Here is a 22,937-nt window from a genome sequence, read left to right on the forward strand (position 1 = left end):
TAATTATTTGCTCTCCAGGCTCTTGCCAAAAAAAAAAAAAAATCCTCAAACTACCTGCTGCCCAATTCTAATCAAAGGATCAAAGGCAAAAAGGAGTGTAATTGTTGGAAGGTCATATAATCTAGTCCGTCCTCCCCGTATCACTGGTCCTGGCACTGCATCAAGGCTTTTTAAAACCCAGATTTCCTGGGAGCACCTGGGTGGCCCAGTCAGTTAAGCCTCTGACGACTCTTGGTTTCCTCTCAGGGTTGTGATCTCAGGGTCATGAGATGGAGCCCCACGATGGGCTGCACACTCAGCGTGGAGTCTGCTTAAGACTCTCACTCCCTCTCCATTTGCCCCTCCCCACTCTTCCTGCCCCCCCCCTCAAATAAATAAATCTTTAAAAAAAACCCAAAAGCCTAGATTCCCTGGCCCCACCCCCAGTTTCTGATTCAGTTTCTGATTCTGGGTGGAGCTCAAAAATTTGCACTTCTAGTAAGTTCCCAGGTGAGACTGATGCTGTAGGTTCAGAGCTACTTTGAGAACGACTTGTCTCAAGAATGTCAAGTTGATCAGGTCTAGCCTAACGCAGAGCAATACATACTCGCAGCACATTGTTTTGATTTCTGACCGTTGGGTATCTTTCGCTGACCCGTGCTCGGGTATCCCTGCCGACCCTATGTCCTCCTGTTGCAATGAGGAATAATACAAGTAACAGTCTGAAGAAATTGCTGGCATCTTGAAGATGTGGAGGATGTCAGCTGCTACATTTCTCAGGGCTCTTTTATTAGGACCCAAGAAAGAAATCTCTGTTAGTTCTCAGAAGCAGAAAAAAAAAACAAAAACATTTTTTTTCAGAATGATTGGGATGCCTTTCCCTTCCAGGTCACATAACTTCATTTGGCCACTAGAAAGCTCTGAGACTAACACACAACTTATTTCCAATAAAGAGAACATATGGCACATATTTTAGGGGACTAATCTTCCCTGTCATATATTTTCATTCAACCTCTTCTTCCTCTTCCTGTTTTTTCTTTTGTCAGCTTTCTCAAAGCCATCCTGGAATGAGGGAAGAATAAATGAATACATAAATAATGAAATAAAGAAATGGTGAAAATTACATGCACTAGTCCTGAGAGGACAAGAAATAGTGTGGTAATAGAAGTTGGTGTCAGTAAACGGGTGTTGTTTGTCTGTTTTAGTGCGGTAGGTAACAAAAGTGATTTACCCAGGATCCACCAGCGATATGCTGGAGACCTGGCACTAAAGTATAAATCTTCTTGCTCCAGCAACAGAAACCTTTTTTCTCGTCTTTCTTGCTTCCTGTACAGAAAGCATCGAGATAACCGTGCTCCTGCCTTGGTTGGTGTCAAGTTATCCAATCTGAGAAATCAATAAAATGAGTTTGCTTCGAACCCGGATACTCCTGCTCCCAAAGGAAATAGGAAGGGGTCAGTATGAATTTATAAAAAACTCAAAAAGACGGCCTAATCATTAATAAATGATTTTTTTTTTTGAGTTGGGAGATGGTTGCTAATTTCTCCCACTTCTCGGCAGTCACTGTAGCAATTAATAAATTGACACCAGTAGGGGCGAGAAGGGTTAGAATTCTACAGAATTCTAAAATGATGCTTCAGAGAATTCAAACAAAAAAATCCCAGGGTGACAACGAAGAGTGATTCTAACGGTTACATAACAGCTAGTGTTCACAGAGCCCACATCCCAGGGGTTAAATCAGGGGGTGGGAGCAGCTTGGCAGTCTGTAAGGATCACTCTGGACTTAGCACCCAGGAGTGGTGAGGTGTGGGGCACCCTCAAAGCAGCCCAGCACCTGTCCGCTCCTCCAGGAGGCCCAGACAGGGCAGGTAAGTCCTTCCTCTGGCTTCCCAGCACACTCTGTGCCCTGCACTCACCACACTGCACTGAAAAGTTACCTACTCCAGTGTCCATGTGGCTAGACTGCAGACTCTCTCACGGAACAGCCAGAGAAGATCCCAGCAGGGTCAGCATAGAGGACCAAGACCTTTTTTATTTTCATTATTTTATTTTCCAGTGAATAGGAGCATTGAAAACCTTTTAACCTTGCTAAGTGGTTTGGGAATGGTACACCAAGGCTGATTATCTCTTGTGCCCACAATGAAGACCTATCGGACCCTGATCAACCTTGATCATCCTGGTTAAGGAAACCAAACTGCAGGAGGGGGAGGGGGTTGGATTGGGACGGCACAGCCCTCCCCCTTCCCTGCTGCCCCTCTCCTAATGAATTCTTCAAACTGCATCCAGAGGAGATGGGCAGAGGCAGACCAGCCCGCTAACCAGCTGCATTAATCATGCTCCATCCCTTCAGCCCAGCGAGATGGATGGCCCTTCAGCAGACCAATGTTCAGGTGTGGTGCTACTAATAAGCTTAATTCCGCACTTCTTGATCTTCACAGGAGCCCCCTATCCCAACACCTGAGTAGCCCTGTGAGGTAACTGGTACATCAAAGACTGGCATGGTGTTCCCAGGAGCTCTGGGTCAGAGAATTGGGCTGGCCTCAGCACTCCTTTTGCTGTTGGGAAGTCTCAGACTGGGAAAGGTCACCCAAGATCACAGGAGGAAGGCAGGGCATACTGAAAAAAAAAAACACTCTTCCATGCCGATGCTATCTGACTGCCCAGAGAGGAGAGAGAATTAGAGACAGACCGGCTGACTCCACTGTGCTCCAGTTTTTCGAGAAACTATGTTTATACCATGCTCTCCCCTCCTCTCCATTTACATCCCATTTGCCCTTTGAGAACCAGTCCGTTTTGTGTACAACTGATGGAGTACTCTGTTTTCAGTGGGGCTTTCAAAGGCAGTTCCTGTGCACCTCCCATTTATGTACCACAGCCCCCTGAGTCCCTGGTGCCCTCATTCTGTCACCCTCTGCTGTGATGCCAACCATGGCGACATGACCGCCTATGACCTAAATCATACCTATAAGTGCCTGAGGGAGGAGTGGTCAGAGATGCACAAAATGTGACTTTTGCCCCCAAGGAGTTTACAGCCTGTAGTGGAGGAGAAACCATACACAAATGAAACACCCAGAGAGAAGAGCTTGACAAGGTGTAATTAATGGGTTGGCTTGGATTTCGTCTTTTTTCTTTCTCCAGTGTACCAAATGGAAGAAGTGTAGGCAAAGAATGGAATGACAAGATGGCGGGCAGCACAGAGAGGGAAGATAATAGCTCATCCTCAGACTGGGCGGTCAGACCTCACATCATAAAGAATTATCTATAAATAAATAGTAAATCCAACAAAACCATAGACTTTAGAGTCAGAGAGACCTTACTCCGAATCCTAGATCTTCCATTTATTAGCTGTCTGGCCCCAAGAAAGTTGTTAATCTCTCTGAATTTCAATTTTCTTATCTGCAAAATGACCATGATAAAATCTGTCTCATTGTTGAGAGATTGATATGACTCAAGGAGGTCAAGTGTCTAGCACTGTGCCTTGGTCAACATTGGCCCTTAGAAAGTGCCAGTTCATTCATTTTTGTTCTTAGTCATTCAACAAATATATAATGAGGATCTGCTATGTCCTAGACATTGTGTGAGGCCTGGCATACATCAAGGGTGAACGAAAAAGACAGAGTCCTTGTCACCAGGAACAAGGCATTTGTGGCCAGGGAAACAGATAAGCAAATGGACAATTACAATTCAGTCTGTTAAATGCAAGGATGAAGGAAGCACAAGATTGTGCCATGGCAGACCAGAGAAGACATCTTAAAATTTCCTTTCCCAGCCCCTTAGTCACTACATTATTTTTTTCTCCTTCCTTCTTTTAAGATTATCTGGCCAGTTGATTTTTTTTTCCTTATGCTGATAAATCTTTAGTGCTCTAAGGAATTGCTAGTCACTTCGTCTGCCCAACCAGCAAGCATGAGAGCTTTCTCATCTTTCAGAGTTTCTTTCCTCCTGCCTGGTTGTCCTCACATTTCTTCAAAAGCAGGCTTAACCCCTGATTGTTCTCTGTTCTTTGCACCAGTTATCTATCAGGGGAGTTGGCAGGGGAGATTTGGTGTTGGGAAGGGTTAGGCGAAGTCCTGAATGGAAGAATCCCTGATATGGAGCTGAGGGAAAGAAGAGCACGTTTTGCGCTCTTCGCTTCATCCACCTCTTCCTTCTTAAACAGACAATCATTTATTTGATGTGGGCTGAAATTTATTTCATGACTTACGGGACTGGAGATTTGGGGGCAATAAAAATTTGTCAGACTATTCAGACCTGTCATCTTCTGAGTGCCTTCTTCAGGCACCAAGGTCTCCTTAACTACCTAGATAAGTCTTCCAGATGACTGCTGGGTCTGCTGTCAAGGGGATCAGTCTGTTTTCTACTGGGCTGCTCTATGGGACCAGTGGGGCCTGCAAGGATGGATGCTGGGCCTAAAAGAAGCCAGAATCTGGCAGAGAGTGATGTACCTGCTGTTAAAAATATGACCTACTGTGTTGGCAAGTGCTTCTCCAAGCTTTAAGGGCTGTGGTCATTGCAAGGAAGTGAGATGGTGAGATGTAGTTGAAAGAGTCCTGGACTTGAATTTAGGAACCCAAAATTATAATCCTGTCACAAATTAGTTTACATAACTCTGGGCAAATGCATTAACCAACCTGTGCCTCAGTTTCCTCACCTGTAAACTGAGGAGGGACTTTTAGTTTCCCTAGGAATGGCTACAAGCTGACAGAATTCCTGAACTTGACTTATAGATGTAGTGCAGACTCTTGTTCACAGGGGTACTGTTGATGCTCTGCCCAGGCTCCATCCCTCCTTCAGCTTCCGTGAGCCTCTACTTCTTCATGCTTGGTTCCCTTCTGAGGACAGCCCATGGACCACAGGGGCTTCCTAGGAGTTTATCTTCCACCACCTCATCTCACCCGGGCCCTTAACCAATGCCTGATGCATGCAGGAGCATGAAAACAACATTGTTTCAAGTCTGAACAAACTCTTGAGATGCCTACACTCTAGAACTCCCCTGAAGAATCAGGCTGAGACTGGTACCTTGCCTGAAATATCACCTTGCTTGGCTTCCTCCCCGTCCCTGGCCTGCTTTCCTCTCTCATACTAGGTTCTCCTGGGCCACTTTCACATGAATCCTTGTCCTGGGATCTGCCTCTGGGTTTCCCAATCTACTACACCTTTCAAATCTGAGAAGTTAGTATAGAATTCATTCTATTAATAAAATATCTGCCGATCACTTTTCTTCCTGTTCCTTCCTTCCTGTATCTCTAGTATTTCTGGCCTCCACATAAACTTTCCTAAGACCAGTGGTGGAGAATTGTTGAGGCTGAGTTGCCTTGGGATTGTAGGCGAAATGTTAGACTTGTAAGTGGCTTGAAAGAGACATTTCAGGCAAGATGGAGGCTATCTCCTTTAATTCCTAAAAGCCTGGAATGACTAGGCTTTTGCTAAACATTTATGCAACCCAATGGTCAACATTCAAACTTGTGACTACAACATACATGAAAATCTAATGGGATGGGTTCTTCTTGTAAAGAGGTAGGTTGGAAACATTCTTCCCAATTCTGAGCAACTATAGAACTTACTTGTCCTCTAAGGCACTTCAGCTTTTCTAACCTATATTGTACTTATGGATACATCTTATCTTCCAGACTAGACTGGAAGAATTCTTATTTAATGAGTTACCAAGCACCTAGCCCCCAAAGCACAATATTTTATAACAGTCAGAACTCAATAAACATAGAAAGAATTAAAATAGATGTGAAGAGCAGAATAATGGAGTAGAAGGGTCATCAGTAGTAGAGGTAAACACACTTAGGGTCAAATCGAGCTCTGGGCAGACTGGTGTAAGTTATATTAGTCCTCCCCCCTTCCCCGCCCCCATTTTCCTCAACTATAAAATGGAGATGATATTAAGTACTTCATGAGGTTTTCCTAAGTCGTGGAAGCTATTATCCTTAGAGGATTTATGAAAGTTTCAAACTCACTGCAGCCAACAAACTAATACTAGCTCCTGCTGAGCCCAGTCAGTTCTATAGTGAGAGGAAGGACAGCAGAGGCTCTCAGGCCTGAGGACTCTATGCCTTACTAGGAGACGCCAAGGAACTTTGCTGTCTGCCCATGCTTTCCTTCTAATACAGCTCACCCCGGAAGCACCATGGGGTTTAGAAGCCTTTGATGTTTCTATTTTCAAGAAATCTTCTGATGTCTTATTATTCTCTAACAAGTGGATCTAATCTGGAAACTTTCTGATAGTACACATTGCTATGGAAATGTAATATACAATAAAGGGGGCTCTAGAAATCAATGGGGAGAAGATAGATTATTTACAAGATGGCATTAATTTCGTGGACTTACTTTACTTAACCGTTTCCTGCAGTTATCTTTCTGGAGAAAAGCAACTCGATTTCTTTAAATGAGCATCACACAAAGTAGAACATGCAAATTAAAGGACTAAATGCAATGCCTAGTAAAAGGTTGATGGAAGAAAATGTAAGAGAACGTGCCCTCTTTAAAGAGAGCACGTTCTGCGTGGAGCACTGGGTGTTATACACAAACAATGAATCATGGAACACTACACCAAAAACTAATGATGTATGGTGATTAACATAACATAATAATAAAAAAAAACAATAAAAAAATCTTTAAAAAAAATGTAAGAGAATCGCTTTGTGATCTTAGGGTAGAGGAAGAACTTCCTAAACAAAATTTCAAAAACATAAGGCATAAGGAAAAAAAAAGTGGAATTTGATAAAAAAAAGGATTTATGAATAATGCAGATAAAATTGACAGATGATATTGGGAGGAAATATTGTATTGTCTGAAAATTACAAAGGACTGATATATAAAATGTATAAGGGGCTCCTGTAAATCAACAACAAAAAGAAAATCTAACGGAAAAATGGGCAGAAGGTAAGAATAGGAAATAAAAAGACTGAACTCCAGAGTGTAATAAGGAAAAGAGGAGCTGTTCAAGCACGTTAGTTATCAGAACTGTGCAAAGTTAAATAATGAGACACCACTTTAAACTGGGGGAGTGACAAAAATCCTAGTTAGATGACACCAGGTGTTGGCATGGATGAGGGCTATAGAAACGCTCAAGCCCCTCAAGTGGGAGTGTACAGCCATTCTAGAGAACAGTCTGGTAGTCCTCAAATGGAGCCAATCTGCATACATTCCAAAGAACTGGAGGTCCACAAAGAAGCATGCTCTAGACTGCTCCCCACAGCCCTGTTTACTGGGCAGTGTGGTGGGGATTCTCTGAGTTTCAATCCTGGGGAATGGATAAGCCACACATAGTCCATGCACATCATGGAGCACTTTGCAGCAGGAGGAAGCTATAGACTAAATGTGCGTATAGTAACCCAGATGGAGCCTTCAAGCATAGTGTGAAGTAGAGGAAGTAAAAACTTGAGTTAAATTTATTACTCAATTCTACTTACATAAATATTGGATTGATAACAAGCATAGTTTGCAGGAACATACACATACATCAAATACATTAGAATCATTGCCTATGGAGGTAAGAGAATGGAAGAGGGGAATGAGGAATAAATCAATAAAAAGAAGGAAAAAAGTAAACACTAGGAATGGGGTCCTTGTTTCCTGTCTTTTTACAACAGCTGCTGAGGTTGAGGTGATCTGGGGGATAGACCTTTCAACAGTCTTTGGCTGCAGAGACTTGAGGGTTTTAGAAATAAGAGCTGGACTTAGTAGTGGGGTCATCTAAGGTGCCATCCTCAGGAGTACCTTGCAGATGTCCCCACACTCTTAGGACTTGGCTTTTACTTGGCAGGCATAGAGACAACTTCTGTCTTTGGCCAGGTGACACTGGGCTAACTTGTGTTAACTGAGATGCATGTGAGACAGAGGTTAATGTCAAGGCCAGCTGATTAAGTTACAATGAGGAGCCATTTTCATACAAGCAGAGGGCTAAATGCTCCATGATTAGTGCATTGTTTCCCTGTAGTCAAACTACATGAGAAGCCAAACATCATCAGAAGTTTTCCTTGATGGGGACAGAGATAAAGCCAAAGGAATTTAAATGATCTTATAAAAAGTCACTCAGTGGACAGAACTTAAGAGATTGTTATGTGACAGGAATAGTCTTGCTAATGAGAATATAATGCTGGGATCATATCCATATTGAAATCTGGATACATATAGAACACCTAATCTGATGGACTCAAGTAAAAAAAAGATAGGCTGAAGATTGGGACCTAAACAGTTTTGATCATAAGCAGAAGCTTGATTCCAGACAAATAACATACCAATCACCTTAGGAAAAACATCACTGAGAACAAAACCACCCTGGTTTCTGCAGATGGGGATAAATATAAAGAAGCCTTCTTATACCTGGCAGTGCTGAGTTTTACCTGAGCCCTGTGATCCTGGAAAACAGGGAAGTTAAGAAACCTTTTCTGTTTCAGGAAAGACCCATCCTTCTCCAGATGACTGAGGTAAGACTCATAGATGCCCCCTTGTTTACCTATGTCAGGACTGGACGCAGATCCTCTACATTCCTCATAAATGAGTAGCTGAACCACTTCTCCCCACCAATCAATTGGAACAAGATGCTTGTTACCAAACTTTGGTTAAGCTTCTCTCCCTCCCCCATATCCCTGAACTTTGGTCAGCATTCAACTCCGTAAAGCCCCTCCTGAGAATGAGCTGCCCTCAGGGTCATCCCCCCCTCTACCATCCTACCCTGCCACCCTTCCAACCCATGTCCCCAGCCCTGGTTCTCTGCAGCCTGGTCTGCTCCTCCCTGTACAAAAATACCCCTTTGCCTCCGTGGGATGCTTGCAGATCTATGTTACAGAGGTCTCCCTATTGCAAGAGCTCCTTTCTCCACCCTTGAAATAATCCTTTCTAGTAGTGTCTCCTCACCAAGTTGGGATTTTTAAAATTTGACACACCTCAGAGATCTTCGCTCCAGCTTCGCTGAGGGTCCTGGAGGAGATGCTCCCATCTGGACTCCTAAGAATGTCAGGAAAGAAGAGAGGGAGAAAGGACAGGATCCTTGGGTGCTAACTATATATGCTGGGTGCCTCAGTGGTGTTTTCCCTTCCTGTGGGAATCATTACATCACTTCATCACTGAGGCTGCTCCATGTTCTCTGTTGGCCTGGAAACCCAGATGCTCCCACCCAGCTTCTACTTTAAAGGTCACCCTTTGATGTTTCTGTTGAAATCCCCTCCTCCTTGCCCTTTGCTTGGTTCTTCACTGATGCATTTATTTATTTAAACTTAAAAACTTGCAGAGTGACCTAACCTGGCCCACCATTTTGGAAGAAAGCGGCACTGCTTTTGATCCCCCGAGGCTTGTGGTCATCTGGGGATCGTTCTTGATTCTGTCATGTCAGTGTGAAGTGATGTTCACCCAAGCCCTTTGTCTCAGGTGTATTTTTGACTCTTCAAGCACCTATCCTAGTCTCCATTTCCTTCCCTCTGCTCTTGACCTCCTTCCCTTTCTCCTTGTGCTGACCCATTAACAAATGAATTAATTGGTTCACTACAGAAGCATATTGAGAACACTGCCTGTATTTTGGGGGTTGTTCCAGGCACTGGAAACACGTAGACACACAGTTCCTGCCACTGAATAGCTCTCAGACAGCAGTGGAGACAGACATACAAAGTAATACAGCACAACACGATTAATCCTATAATAGATGTATGAGGAAATAATAGTGCTGTAGATTGAGTTTAAATCAATGTGTGTGGGGGGGGGACGACGACGAAGAGCAGACAAACAGCAATTGAAAATGTTTCATGTTTTATATCTAATACCCAACCATCCTCGGGGCCCTGAGATAATTCCTTCCTTAGAGGTCACAGACTAGATAATATAGTTCTTCATCTGTTAGGCACCAGCGACAGAGTCCTTCCTAGGAAGGAGCTTGATAAACCCACTCAATCTCAATTTTGGAGAAGCAGCCTCCAGGTTGGGTTTTGGAGGTAGGGGGAGGCAGGGGGAGCTCTAGCCTGGATTTCCTTACCATCCACCCTTGTCTTTCCTCAGTCTCCAAGAGATACTGGTCAGCGGGGCTCACCTTTGGGCCCCACTCCCCTCACCCCATCCTTTGGTTTCTTCTACATTGCCTTGGACTAAAGGATGCTCCAGCATCCTTAGGTGGTCCTAAGGCTCTAAATGACCCTGTAGTTTTGCTCAGGAGATCTAAGTCTCTTTCTTTCTTTCTTTCTTTCTTTCTTTCTTTCTTTCTTTCTTTCTTTCTTTCTTTCTTTCTTTCTTTTTCTTTCTTTCTTTCTTCTTTCTTTCTTTCTTTCTTTCTTTCTCTCTCTCTCTCTCTTTCTTTCTTTCTTTCTTTTTTCTTTTTTGAAGGCCACTGACTTATTGATTTAAAAAACTTTACAAGGACAGTGACTATTCCACCAAAAAAGGAGCCAAATAGCATAAAACAGACCAGTGGGGGCGGGGGGTGAAGGAAGGGCCAGGAATCCCCTCAGAAAAGCTGATAATTGTTGACACGAAACTGGCAGGGGAAGACGGGAGATGCATGCAAGAGCGAGAATTTCAAAAAAGTTGAAATGGTGAGGGGAGGGAACTCCCAAAAGACCTTGAAGTACATCAGAAGTGAGTACAACAACAGCAATCTCTTCCTTTGTAGAGGACAGGGGAGGAGTCCCCACCCGGCTGCAAACTCTGGAGACTCAATGCTGGGGCTAGGGACTGGGGGCTCCCTAAGAGAGCCTCACAAGAAGGCGTCGCACCACTCTTGAAGGCACCGGAAGCAGTCCCAGGACTGCTTGGCATTGGCACTACATGTGTCCTTCAGCCATTCCTGGAAGAGATCTTCATCTTTCTTTAGCACAAGAAACTGGCCAAGGACCACATAGGCTTTGTCAAAGCCCCTTTCCTCCAGCTTCTTGCCCAAGACTTCACCAATCCCAGCCAGGCTCCCCACTGGCTTTTCCCCCACGGGCTCTGACACAAAGTCTCGGTGCTTTGGGGAGGTTGTCATCTTGAACAGCTTAATCGGCAGCTCCAGCTCCTGTAACGGCTCCTTTCACCACCTGGCTGCTCCCACCGATACCTCAATCTAAGTCTCTTTCTTACAGGGCTCCCTGTCTTTGCATATCTGCTGATGTTTTAGGAGCTCCACTCCATTGCAGAGGAAATTCGGGTTGTGGAAAATGGCCTTCTCTTTCAAAAATGCCCTGCAGGGACAAGGCACCAGTCAATGGGTCAGGCCTCTGCTCTTTTATTCAAAGGCTGGACCCACAGACAGTGCCAAACACTAGGATTCTCCATCCCCCTGAGCACTCCACTGCTGGCATTGATAGATTTTTTTTTTCAATTAGGAAAAAAAAAAAAGCCCACCTTTCTTAACATATAAAATAATGCAGCTGTTTTACAAATGAATTAAGGACCTTCTAACCTTAACAAATGTACCCTTAATCTTTCTGTGATGTCTTTAAAATCCCAAACCACTTATGAGATGAGACAAAGGCTGAGAAAGGGAGAAGAATAGATACTGTGGAGAAAATAAACTCTTCTTAGTTCCCTAAAGATACATTGTTTTTCTTTATATTATTTTTTTCCATTAATGAGCTGCATTCCAATCATTTGCTCAACAAATATACAAATATTTCTTGTGTGCCTGGCACTGTGCTGTGTGCTGGGGTATCAACATGACCCCTCCCTCAAGGCATGTATGGTCGAGAGTGACTGAGGATTTATGGGTCCAACACAGTGACTGGCACTTGGGAAGGCTTTAAAAATATTTGATAAGGGAATGGATTAATCAGTAATTTGTGACTGGAGGTATTCAGTTCAGATACCTAGAGCTGTATGTATGATTATGGGAGTTGGAAACCAGTGAAAGGGTTGCCAGGAGAGACTTTGCAAGGATCTTCCCCGGGCACTGTTTAAGTAGAACTATCTTTCTAGAATGATGCTCCAATACAGAGGCATGATCCCTCCAAATTCCTGCAATCCTGTCCAGACTTCTGAGTCTCTGTAGCTAGGTTCTATTTTGCCTAGGGTTTAAGTCCTTCGTGTAGCATTTCCTGGGTCCCGTGGTAAAAGCTCGGTGCCAAATTTGGGGGGAATTTTGTGAGCCAGTTGACATCACGCTGGTAGCTTGAAATTGACCTTGGTGGGAGCATTGACAACCATGGAAACTGGCAGATCCTACAAGTCAGTACACATATCCCCTCCCTGCCAATCCTGTCCCAGAGCCCGTGTGCCAGCACACACTGCCTGTCCTCTGCACACCTCAGTCAAGCAGCTGATCTCATTGTCACCATGAGGTCCATTCTGCGTGGCCTCCTGCTCTTCTGTCCTCTGAGGCTGGAGGTCCTATTTCTCAGCCCAATTGCTTGCCTTGCTGACATGAGTGTTCTGTTACACAATCCCATTACCAGCTCCTGGCCAAGTGGCACTCTGACCTCCACTTAGGGACTCTGAGTCAGGCCAGTGCTCTCTCCCTTCCTGGAGAAAACATGTCATCAAAGTCAAGAGAGACTGAATCAGCATCAGGCATCCTGCATATTCAGTCTATATCTAGTGTTTATTAAATGCCTCCTACAAAGATGAACATGTGCCCAATTGGAATTCCCACCACCTCCCTTGGAGAGATTTTTGTGGTATTATGAGAAAGCATGTGCTCTGGGGAAACATGAACCCAGTCAAACCGCAGCCCTGTCAATTACTAGCTGTGTGGTCTTGGGCAAGTTACTTAACCTTTCCAAACCTCACCTTGCATGACTACTGTTACTTTTAGAGATGATGTACACAGCAAGCACTCAGCAAGTGTTAATTACTACATTTCGCATATATGTTCATTTCATAATTTGTCTCACTAAAGAATTGAGTATACTGTACCCAAATCCCTTTGTTGTCAGTTGCAATATGGTGGGGAGAGGTGGGGATGGTGAGGAAAAGAATGTCATGCCCCAGTGTGGTAGGGTCGAGCCCGGGGGAGCGGGGAAGCGAAGCTGAGCCGATATTGAAATTGGGCTGAGTGAGCCAGACACACCAGCCAGAGGAAGCAGGTGTTGGCTCCCCTCCTCTCCTGGCCATGTTCTCCCTCTCGCCATCTTGGCAGGGGTTTTGATTTCCTGCTACCTCTTGGGAATCTTGTTTTTCTTTATGATATTCTTTCTTGATTGTTTCTTCCAACTTTTCCAGGAATTCGTCATCATCATCATCATCAGCTCCAGTTGGTTTAAAAAGGTGGAGCACTTATAGACATTCTCCCCATGTTCTTCTTCCCCCCAGAGCCTGAACCCTGACTCTTCCTAGCATACACTATCGTCATTGCTTCCGACAGGGACCTGGGGCAGCTGCCTTGGTAACCATGTGTCCTCCAGGCCTCCCTCTGCCAGGTCCCTGTCTAAATACCCCTCCCCAGTATTTTCTGCTTCTTAGAAGGGAGACCTTGTCACGGGGGCTCCTCGGGATAAATCCCGCCTCACCCTGCCCCCACCTGGACCGTGCGTGCACACACAGACACTCAGCACTCAGGCTTTCTTGCACGGTTGCAAGGTCATGTGGTGTACGCAACACAATGGGGCCACGGGCAAAAATATTGAGGGAAAAAGGACCACAGGCTCCCTTCCTCTAGCCGGCAGCCTGGAGTATAGCTCCGGTGGGACCATCTGGACTCATCAGGGGATCCCACCACATAACCAGGGGCTGGTGAGAAGCCAGTCAAAGCAGCCTCCCTCCTGAGGCTGCAGGAGAGGAAGGGAGGCAGGAGGGAAATGGCGTGCTTACATCAGTGGAGACAAAGAAAGGACAGCAGAGGTCAATGAGGGCTAAGTGTTGCTAATAGAATTATAAACCTTTCATCTTTGGATGAGGCTGGTGTGACCCAGAGCCTAAATAGACTGCCATTGACTTCTATTTTTAGCTGGGCTATGTCCTGGTATAAACTCAGGCATGCATGAGCCCCAGGCCAGGACAACCCTGTTTTACTGAGTCACACTGGTCAGTCTCCTGACATCTCTGAACTTCAGCATCCTCCTAGGCGAGTTGACCATGAAGCTGATGTATAAAGAGGAGCATGAAGATAAAGCTAGCCTTGTCAATAATGACATGTTTCGTGGTACTAAATAGAGATAAGAAACAAATCTGAAACCTTCAACACTCTTATTTACACTCTGTATCACGAACATAGCATGCACCCTTCAATTAGACTTCTAAAACACCCCACATTCATGTAGATTTAGATTCTATTCTACATAATTGTTAGGAATCTCACTGGAGTCTTTGCTAAAAGGATATTTAATGACTGCTCATGCTCACTGCTAGGAGTTTCACAAGTAATGTTGTAATACGAGTTTATATTAAATTTGCTCACCTAATGTACATAGTATAGGTCGTAGATTAAGGTTATTTTAAAGAATGACTTGAAGACTGGCATGTGGATATGCTCTGCTCCGCTACGGGCTCCTGACTTCCTATATGGAGTAGAGAGCCTGCCAGGAGGCATGCCACAGACCAGCTGGCTTCCAGGCCTGTTACCTCTCCTCACGCACCTTGAATGGTATTTCTGGATTCTAAGGGTTCTGCTCAACAGTGTCCTCCCAGAGGGCAGTCTTATTGGGTCACTTTGCCCTTCACTCTCACCGTGCCCTTGTGTTCATTGCCAAAGCATTCCTCCTCCGGGCCCTGTCTCTGCGTCCCCCACCAGCCTGGCGTGGCCGCATTGCCTGAGATGTACTGTAGCACTTAGGGATACCAGATGTCTCCTTGAGAAAGTAGCACTGTCCCTTATCCCTCTCCAGGGACCCATGCCTCTCAGATGCTGTCAGGTTATGCCAAGTGTGTGGTGAGGTCCAGGCATGTGAAAGGGGTCATCAGTCTGAATCAGAACCTTGAAGGTTTGGGGTCCTGGGGTAGTTGGCTTCTCCCCACTATTGTATGGGAACAGAAGAAACACAGTGCCTTCTCTCGGAAATCAAATAGATGGTGTTCAGAGCTGAGGGCACCAAGAGGCTCAGCAAAGAGTCAAGGAGGGCTACAGTCCATGGTGGCTCTAGCTGGGCTCCAGCTGCCATGCCTCCATTCTTTCTGGGCATTTGGCATGTAAGGACATTCCGTTAAGCAAGTTTCATTTATTTGGTATGAGGAGCATGGGAAATAAGACAGCAATGAGAACTGGGGAAGCTGGGATCTAGTCCTGGCTTTGCCACCAAGTCCCTATAGGAATGCAGGAAAGGCACTTTGTCTCTGTTTTCTACACTGTGAAATGAGAGGTTGAAAAATACGACTTCACAGATGCCTTCCAGCTTCAACCATCTGTAATTCTGGCGTTCTTTTCAGTGTCAGCCATTAACAAAAATGTGAAGTAGGCAATGTCTACTCTTCCCACTACCCCCAAAAGAATTCATTCTCTTCCTCCTTCCCTCTCTCCCTCTCCCTTCCTTCCTTCCTTCCTTCCTTCTTCCTTCCTTCCTTCTTTCCTCCTTTCATCTCTTCTTTCCATCAAATAGTAACCTGAGCCCCTTCTGTGGTCAGATTCTGAAGAGGGAGAGGTCCATCTGGGGCCCCTGACCAGGATCATCACGCTCACATGTGGAGCATTTTCTGATATAGGAACACCTTTGCTGATCATCAAACAAAACCCAACCTTTCTTCAGAACCTTCCTGGTGTCCTCTCCCCAAGAAGATTTATCCCATTGTATGTGGAGCACTTACACTGAAGACCTGACCTGAGTTGAGTGTGTGTGTACCTGGGTTATTGTGTTAATGTGTCGTGCTCCCAGACAATGCTGCTGTCTGCATCAGGAGGTAAGGCTGCCATGTGTGCTGGCTCCCATCAGGGACCATGTGTTCATTCTGCCTTACTTCCTGTCATGGACCACAGCTGCTCCTTGAGTCAGAATGGCCTAGAGCCTTCTACTCCTAGTGTGGTCTTGGGACCAGTAGCATTAGCATCACCAGGGAGCTTGTTAGAAATGAAGGATCTCAGAGCCACCCAGACCTACTGAATCAGAATCTGAGATCCCCAGGGGATTTGCATGCATATTAAAGTCCGAGAAGAACTGGCTAGGGGCCTCGAATGTTCTTTCACTATCAAAGGGTGTTCCCTACCCTAAAAATAATAGTAACAGTTAACTACCCAACATCTTTTATTTCACAAAGCTTTTTCACAAATAGGATCTTTTTTCCATCTTTATTTTTGCGAAGTAAAGTTTTTGTGTATTTTACTCATTTTTGATTAGGAAGGTGAAGTGCTTAGCCAAGATGACACCACCATAAATAAAAGATCTGGAGACCCTGGGCTCCAGACTTCCACATCCCCACCTCCTGCACTCTGTCTACTAGGATACAGGTCCCTACACCTCTGCTCTGACCCCAAATCGCTCTGTTCCTTAACTGGGAGGATAGTTCAAGTTCAACCGATGTTCTTTATGATTACTGAGGCAGGCTCCCCGCGGTCACCCAATTTGTATGTTTGCATTCCTTGTCTTAGGCTGCCAGTAAGCTTTATGGAAATAGATCTCGGACCCTGTTTGTGGGTGTTTATTGCCCACTAATCAGAAGTGAGTTGCAATTAGACTGGAGTTAGAAAGTAATGGTGTAGTAGTTACCATGTAATTAAGGAGTAATGGCAAGCGATTACATGTCTGGCCTTGAGATTGAAAGTGGTATCATTGGAGCCCACCTCCTCTTCAGAGAAAAGGCAAATACAAATGCAGTGTCACTGCAGACACCACAAATCAACCAGGCAGGGCGGATTATTTTCCCCTCTCCCCCTTGTTTTTACTACGGTTCTGGGACTCAACTGGATGCCAGCCGGATGCGTATTGGCAGCCGCTTAGCTGCTTTTGTTCCATGCCATTAAACTGCAGCTCTGTTTCATGAGGGGAGTCTCCATCCCAGCTGGCTAAGAGGAAATCATTTGTTTGCTTTTGCCCACCCTGCCGGTAGATGCCCTTCCCAAGCCTGCGAGCGCTGCCTCAGGAGAATACTCTCACAAAGCCCTAGGGTCATTGCTTATAGTGGGAAGTGAGAACCTCCAACCTGGCTGGCCTGAATACACCTGCTTTGTAGTCTACCGAGGAGCCCGAAGCTGCTTTTCACCCCCAGGAACATATTGCCTAGGCAAGCCGCTGACCTGGGTGCAAGGACTATTTGAAGCTCCATTTTGGACGATGCCATTCATCAAATGCTGCCCTCGCCTTCTGCCCAGGAGAGCCCAGCATCTAGGGTGTGATTCATCTTAGAGAGCTGAGGATTCCACCAGGCACTGGCGTGCCTCTTCGGTTTTCCATCTGGCTGTTCATTAGTGCGCAGCTGTGCCTCGCTGGCCTCCTGGCCCAGCTGGGTTAGGCTGTAAGGGCAGCTTCTTCTGCAACTAGAGAAGAAGTGGCCTCCCTGAAAAGAAGACCCTGCTGCACTGGGATGGTGGGAGGGTCTCTTAAGGACCAAGGACCCATTCCCTTCAATCCCCTCCTCCACAGCAGTCTACTCCACGTCCCTCCTGGGCCATCTCAGGCTGTCTGGCTTCCTAAAAGAAGACAGACACCATACTCAACCATGAGAGCCTCCCTGCTGGCAAGCCACTGCTCTTGAGACCAGTGTCCACTGCTGCCCAAAGGGCCAAAGGGAGCATTTAGTATTTATAGAGCCTTTACCAGCTTGCAGCACACAAAACTTCGTGCAGAGTCCCAGCCCAGGATTGGCCCCCTCTAGGACTTTCCCCAGAGCAGCAGGTACGTCATCATGCCATTTCACTGTGGGACCATTTTAGTTCTGGGAGACCAGAAAAGTCACATGGATAATTGAGCTGACGTATTGACAGAAGAAAGCTAAGTAGGCTCACCAATCTATGGAGGGCTCGCCCGGTTGGGGAGAAAGCAAGTGTCCACTACAGCTAGCTTTGGACCAAAAAAGGGAGTGACCCAATACTAGCCATGAAAGCATAGTCAGAACTTGAAGAGTCTTAAAAAATTATCCAATCCTAACCCACCATCTTACGGATGAGGAAGTAAGGCCCCAAGCATGCTGTGGGACTTGCTTTCAAGACCCAACACTGGCGAGGGCTGAACCAGGAGAGTAGCCAGGTGGTCCTCAGGGAACTGATGGGAATCAAATGCTTGTCCTTGCTCTGCCCTTTGAGAAAAAAATATAATAAACAGAGCCAGTCACCACTGAAACAGTGCAAACACACAGGTTGTGTGTTGGGATGGAAACCACAGTGGCTTCGGATTAAGAAGACTTTCATTCCAATTCATTTCTTCCCTAAGTAGCCCAGTGTCTTATGTAAATCATCAGGCTGAAATTTACCCATCTATAAAATGGGACTAATAAAAGCTACCTCACCAATGAAATGAAACCAGGGGATTAAATGGAAAGTAAAGTGCTATGTAATTGTCACAATGGGTAATTTCACATTAACTGAGTCATTTTTGCCAATAACTCTTTCTTTGGCTGTACTGGCAGCAAAGTCCAAAAAGTGATTTCAGGGGCCCAGAGGGAATTTCTGGCATAGAACCTTCTTCCCCTGGCTTATAAGAGTGTAATAATAATGTATGCAAAGAGCTAGGAAGCTCAGAGCAATGAGTGTGGATTTCCAGGTAGGAGGACGGCTCTCAAGCTTTATCACCAACCTGTTATAGAGCCTCTACTGGGTGTGGACTGCGCTACCTAAAGTCTGGTAAAACTGAGACAGGCAGAGAGAATTGGACAGATGCTATGTAACAACCAGGCTTGACCCAGCAACCTCACCCTGCCCCACCCCGCTCCTGCAACCCTGCTTTCATCAGAGCTGCCAGGATGAGCCAAAGAAACGAGTCTGAGTTCTGGAGCTTTTCTTATCCCCTAGCCCACCTGTCCAGCAGAACTGCTAAAAATCAGAACCACAGCCCAAAGACCAGCAGCAGGAGGGAGAGAGGAGAGAAGCAGAGCAGCTGAATAAGCCACACATGCACAGTCGGGCGGAGCAGTGATGAGTAGGTGGTTCAAAGACTAAGGCCCCCAGATGTGCTCATGGAATTCAATCACACAGGTCATGCTCTGCACGAGGCTGGCCTCTGGTGTCCGGTGCTCCCGAAGCCCGGGCTCAGAGCCCCTCACCGGGGCTGGCAGGTGTGTGAAATACCCTTTCATGTAAGCTCAACCTCAAGTGAGTTTGTATGAGTAAAAAAAAAAAAAATACCTTCTAAACTCTAACTCGTTTAGTAAGTTGACTTGTCGTTTTCAGTCTCATACTTACCTTTCAGGTGGTTTGGCCCCTAATCCCCAAGCACGTTCCCTATTCCGCCTGCTGAGAGCAGCCTGAATGTCCCAATTGTCCTGCTGGTTCTAAATATGAAATACTATTACCACCCAGCCTTCTTCCCTCTGCTGTCGCTCTGCCTTGATTCAGGCCTTTGCTGACATTGTCCTCAACTGTCAACTGCGGGAGGGCCAAGAGCTCTTCTTTTTGGCTGGCCACTCTAATATGGCACACGGCAGCAACTATATATATACTGTGGACCAAATGATGGACATGATTTACTGTAACAGGCCCCTTGCTCCACTCTGTATCTACATCTGTCTTCACTCCAGCCTGAATCCTGCTGCCAAATTCATCTTCCTGATTAAAATCTTCTAATGCCTCCTCACTGCCCACTGAATTAAGTCCAAACCCTTAGTCTGAATCCCCATCTGACCTTTCTTGCTTCACTTTATGGAGCTGACATCCCCACCAAACTTAGCTCCATACTGACCTCAAATTCACCCTGAGGTTCCCAGCTCTGTGCACTTAGGGATACCTTCTCCCCACCTGCCCATTGCCCCCACTGCCAGATGCGTCTCCAAATTACACTCAACTCTTCTGTGCTTTCAATTTCCTAACCTATTACATGAGTTCATCATAGCCCTACCTCGCACGCTTGTTGTAGAAATCATTGGTCCAACATTAGATACATAGCAAGTGCTTGATAAGGTCTTGTTAATATTGCTACCCGCTCTTCAATGTCTTCCTCAAATTTGACCTCATTTAAAACTTTCCTGCTACCCCCCTCCCTGCTGCCCACCCTTATACCCAGATCACCTTATCCCTTCTCTAAGCATTTAGAAACTCTTAGCATGTGCTGAGTAGTGGTTGTCCTATCTTTCCAGTTAGATTATAAACACCTTGGAGGCACAGATTTGTATTGTCCAGAGGTTAAGAGTATGGCTCTGGATTGAGTCTGTGCCCTGGTTCAAATCCCCATCCCGCAGCTTCTTGGCTGAGACACTTTGGACAAGCCATTTCGCCTCTTTAGGCTTGGATTCCTCTTCTGTCAAATAGGGATAATAATGTTGTTCCATCCAGGAGGTTGTGCAGAGCACTGAGTGAGATCATCCATGCAAAGCCCTAAAGCATAGTGCTTTGTACATAATACATGTTGGGTAAATGTTAAGTGTTATTGTCATTATACATTTCTGTATCTTACATACCTAGTGTAGAACTTGGAACGCTAGACAAATATTTGGAGGATAAACGAGTCTTAGAAACTTTGGATCAGGAAGGAGCATGTGAACAGAACAGAAGGAGCAGAACTGTCTTACCTGCTCTCGTTTTCCTACTGAACCCTGCTGCGTGGCAGGAAATTAGGCATTTGCAGGTGCGTGGCCCAGCTGGGACAGGTGGCGTCCCTAGCACTCATTCATGTTGAGAAGAACTATATAAACAAGAATGTGGCTGGGGGGTGATCAGAGGCCAGATCATCGTTACAGGAAGCTCACACAGGAAGCTAAAGGGAACAGTAGTTCCTCGGTGGGGTGGGGGGGGGAGCGTGGCAGGGGGAGCCACCAAGAGGCTCACAGAGAAGAGTACAAAGGAAATGGAGTTCCAGAGCCCCTGTGTTCTACTACACAGTCGCGGTGTGGTGCCTGTTCTCTAGCCCAAAGGGGGAACAGCCTGCAGTTGAGCCCTCCCTGGCTCTTGGTTGTCCCCAGCTTTCTGTGCAAGTGTCAGATGGGCACAAAATCAGGGGGTCTCATCCTCAGCTCAACCAGGGCTACTGATGCTCTGGCACCAAGGAGATAACCACCCTTTGTAGCTTAAGAGCTCTGGAGAGGAAGAGACCTCTATTTACCTCGAGAGCTCCCAGGAGCCTCCAGTAGCAGCAAACCTGGCTGCTACAATTCCCACGTTAGCCCAGGTAATCCCTTTTTTGATGTCTTTTTATTTCTTCTCAAATAACCCACAACTATGAAAAACAACAGGGTGATTATTCTGCCCGTTCTGTCTGTAAATCGTCCCTCCCGAGTATCAGGAAAAGGGAATACCATGGATGCAAGAATTGTATCCAAACTAGAAGCTGGGACCACGAAGGGAATGTGTAGGGATGTGTAAGTGCTCGTGAGGGGGGCTCTGGGCTGGGGTGGGGTATGTTCTCTGGCACTGGCTGGCACTGGGTCTGCCAGCAACATCTGAGGAAAACAGTTTTCTTGGCCTGCAAGCCACCCCTTCCCTGGGGACACCCAGGGGCAGGGGATTCCCAGAGGTCTCAGCGCCACCCAGCCTTCCCAGCTGCTGCAGGAAGTGGGAGCAACACTGAGCTGACTGGAGCTTCCCCAAGGGAGTTGCAACCCTGCTCTCCCCCTTGAGAATGTCTCTGCTGCTTTTAGAGGGCTGCCCACTGCTTCCAGCCTCCCCCCTGGAGCAGCTCTCAGCCACTGCGGAGATCCTGGTTCTGTGTTCAGCACCGGCTTCTGGGATTCCTGGGGCTTCTAATCCATTTGTCCTCACCCTGACCTTCATTCATCTCCCCATGGGAGGAAGTGATCTGAAAATGGACTAAGATGGTGATCTTTATCTTCTCTCCCTTGATCCTCTCCCGCTCCAGAAACAGACTTCAATACCTATAGCTGTGTGAAAGCCCCCCAGATCCCACCTGGGCAGACCATGGCTATGGACTAGTGGCTTCTAAAACCATTCCATCCACCAGCAACTCCCTTTCCACTGGTCCCTCAGAGATCAGAGGGCATCCTCTTTCCTCTGCCTCTGGTTGGCCTCTGGTCTTGCAGAGCCACCTACCCAGGTTGCTTTAACCTGAAGAAGTTTTTGCTCCAAAAGAATCCCTTCCTGCTCCTAACCCTCATCAAAAATCATTCCCCGTGGCAGTCCTCTGTCAGGACTTGAGGAGAACACAACCGAGATATCAATCAAAATGAAGAACTGTGTGTGCTTTCTAATCAATTTAGTATATTTATACTCCTGGAGTGTGGGGACATGGAGGAGAAGGAGGCCACATGACAGAGACAGAGACCGGGATGATGTGGCCACAGGTCAAGGAATGAATGTCCGAAGTCACCAGAAGCTGGAAGAGGCAAGGCAGGATTCTTCTCCAGAGTCTGCAGAGGAAGCTAGGTCCTGCTAACACTTCAATTTTGGACTCCTGACCTTCAGAAAATAGCATTCTGTTGTCTTAAGCCACAAAGCCAGTGATAATTTGTTATGACAGCCCTGGGAAACACACACTTGTTAATCCAAGGCAATAGTATTGCTGCTCTTGTGGATAACCTGAGGTGCATGAGGCAGGAGGTCAGAGCAGCATATCAGGAAAGAAAAGCTCTGAACTGAGAGTAAAATGCCGGGTTCAAATCCCAACTGTGTTTCTTCCCAGCACCTGGCCTGGAATGAGGAATGCCTCCAGTCCCTGCTTTCCCAGCTGTAAACTTGTTCTGTCTGCTTCACAGGGTTTGTGTGAAACTCAGAACAGAATAGTGGATGGGAAAGGGCTTTGGCTCTATACATTTGCATTGACCTGGAAGGAGTTAATAGATTCAGATGGAGCTGAGTTCAAGTTCAAGTTCAGGTTCTACTACTGCACCAGTCACTAGTTTCATGACTTAGTGCCACAGTGTTCTGATCTGTAAAAAGAGCATGATAATACCATGTAAGAACATTGAGATGATTAAATAAAATTATAACTATGAATAATCTGAACCTGGCCTAGAACTTGATAGGCCTCCAGTAGATAGTGGTTGAAATTGTAATTACCATCATCACTGCCCACCTATAAGTAAGA

General features: G+C 46.0%; 1 protein-coding gene and 1 pseudogene across 1 annotated transcript in view; both read right to left on the reverse strand.

The window, feature by feature from the left end:
* TNR (tenascin R) overlaps window positions 1-22,937 on the reverse strand; it is a 399,529-nt gene that overhangs the window by 263,685 nt on the left and 112,907 nt on the right. The gene's annotated exons all lie outside the window — the stretch shown is intronic.
* Window positions 10,357-11,256, reverse strand: LOC145722052 (barrier-to-autointegration factor pseudogene; annotated as a pseudogene).

This window comes from Leptonychotes weddellii, chromosome 6, assembly GCF_054177405.1.
Source record: "Leptonychotes weddellii isolate Sample4059 chromosome 6, ASM5417740v2, whole genome shotgun sequence".
NCBI classification, from domain to species: Eukaryota; Metazoa; Chordata; class Mammalia; order Carnivora; family Phocidae; genus Leptonychotes; species Leptonychotes weddellii.